Below are 2,500 nucleotides of genomic sequence, written 5' to 3' on the forward strand. Positions count from 1 at the left end.
GTGCTCGGCGGAGGCCATGCCCAGCCAGAGTGTCCCTTCCCCGGGGTGAGTCTGGAGGAGTGGGGGGTGGCCCTGGAGGTGCTCCGGGGGCTCCAGGGGCTCCAGGGGGTGCTCGGTGGGGGCCATGCCCAGCCAGAGTGTCCCTTCCCCGGGGTGAGTCTGGAGGAGTGGGGGGTGGCTCTGGAGGTGCTCCGGGGGCTCCAGGGGGTGCTTGGTGGAGACGGTGCCCAGCCAGAGTGGCCCTCCCCCGGGGTGAGTCTGGGGAGAGTGGGGGGTGGCTCTGGAGGGCCTCCGGGGGTTCCAGGGGCTCCAGGGGGTGCTTGGTGGAGGCCATGCCCAGCCAGAGTGTCCCTTCCCCGGGGTGAGTCTGGGGTGAGTGGGGGGTGGCTCTGGGGGTGCTCCGGGGGCTCCAGGGGGTGCTCGGCGGAGGCCATGCCCAGCCAGAGTGGCCCTTCCCCGGGGTGAGTCTGGGGAGAGTGGGGGGTGGCTCTGGGGGTGCTCCGGGGGCTCCAGGGGCTCCAGGGGGTGCTCGGTGGGGGCCATGCCCAGCCAGAGTGTCCCTTCCCCGGGGTGAGTCTGGAGGAGTGGGGGGTGGCTCTGGAGGTGCTCCGGGGGCTCCAGGGGGTGCTTGGTGGAGACCATGCCCAGCCAGAGTGGCCCTCCCCCGGGGTGAGTCTGGGGAGAGTGGGGGGTGGCTCTGGAGGGCCTCCGGGGGTTCCAGGGGCTCCAGGGGGTGCTTGGTGGAGGCCATGCCCAGCCAGAGTGTCCCTTCCCCGGGGTGAGTCTGGGGTGAGTGGGGGGTGGCTCTGGGGGTGCTCCGGGGGCTCCAGGGGGTGCTCGGCGGAGGCCATGCCCAGCCAGAGTGGCCCTTCCCCGGGGTGAGTCTGGGGAGAGTGGGGGGTGGCTCTGGGGGTGCTCCGGGGGCTCCAGGGGGTGCTTGGTGGAGACCATGCCCAGCCAGAGTGGCCCTTCCCCGGGCAGAGTCTGGGGAGAGTGGGGGGTGGCTCTGGAGGTGCTCCGGGGGCTCCAGGGGTTCCAGGGGGTGCTCAGTGGGGGCCATGCCCAGGCAGAGTGTCCCTTCCCCGGGGTGAGTCTGGAGGAGTGGGGGGTGGCTCTGGAGGTGCTCCGGGGGCTCCAGGGGGTGCTTGGTGGAGACCATGCCCAGCCAGAGTGTCCCTTCCCCGGGGTGAGTCTGGGGAGAGTGGGGGGTGGCTCTGGGGGTGCTCCGGGGGCTCCAGGGGGTGCTTGGTGGAGACCATGCCCAGCCAGAGTGGCCCTTCCCCGGGGTGAGTCTGGGGAGAGTGGGGGGTGGCTCTGGAGGGCCTCCGGGGGTTCCAGGGGTTCCAGGGGGTGCTCGGTGGAGGCCATGCCCAGCCAGAGTGGCCCTTCCCCGGGCAGAGTCTGGGGAGAGTGGGGGGTGGCTCTGGAGGTGCTCCGGGGGCTCCAGGGGCTGCTTGGTGGAGACCATGCCCAGCCAGAGTGGCCCTTCCCCCGGGTGAGTCTGGGGACAGTGGGGGGTGGCTCTGGAGGGCCTCCGGGGGCTCCAGTGGCTCCAGGGGGTGCTCAGCGGAGGCCATGCCCAGCCAGAGTGGCCCTTCCCCGGCCTCATATGCGGCAGAGTGCGGGGTGAGCAAAATGGGTTAAAATGGGTTAAAATGTGAAAAAAAAAAAAAAAAAAAAAAAAAAAACACCAAAATGAGCAAAATGAAATAATCCCCTATCATCAGTGCACTGTTTGACCCCTGAAAAGCACTCCCCTGGGGCCTGGAGGTGATCTGACCATCAGAGTATAGCACCCTATGCCCCTGAGGGACTTAGAGTAAAAACCGAAATAGTACACTATTCCCGAAAAGACTCTGTCGTTTTTCGGCAATAGTACACTATACCCATCGACTCTGTCGTTTTTCCGGGCCGTAGTACGAAGTTGTGAGCAAAAGGGGTGAAAATGGGTTAAAATGTGAAAAAACACCAAAATGAGCAAAATGAAATAATCCCCCATCATCAGTGCACTGTTTGACCCCAGAAAAGCACTCCCCTGGGGCCTGGAGGTGATCTGACCATCATAGTATAGCACCCCATGCCCCTGAGGGACTTAGAGTAAAAACCGAAATAGTACACTATTCCCGAAAAGACTCTGTCGTTTTTCGGCAATAGTACACTATACCCATCGACTCTGTCGTTTTTCCGGGCCGTAGTACGAAGTTGTGAGCAAAAGGGGTGAAAATGGGTTAAAATGTGAAAAAACACCAAAATGAGCAAAATGAAATAATCCCCCATCATCAGTGCACTGTTTGACCCCAGAAAAGCACTCCCCTGGGGCCTGGAGGTGATCTGACCATCATAGTATAGTACACTATACCCCTGAGGGACTTAGTGCAAAAACCGAAATAGTACACTATACCCGAAAAGACTCTGTCGTTTTTCGGCAATAGTACACTATACCCATCGACTCTGTCGTTTTTCCGGGCCGTAGTACGAAGTTGTGAGCAAAAGGGGTGAA

Source organism: Eucyclogobius newberryi, unplaced genomic scaffold (assembly GCF_026437365.1).
Source record: "Eucyclogobius newberryi isolate DKJ021-1_F unplaced genomic scaffold, fEucNew1.0.hap1 SCAF_263, whole genome shotgun sequence".
Lineage (NCBI taxonomy): Eukaryota > Metazoa > Chordata > Actinopteri > Gobiiformes > Gobiidae > Eucyclogobius > Eucyclogobius newberryi.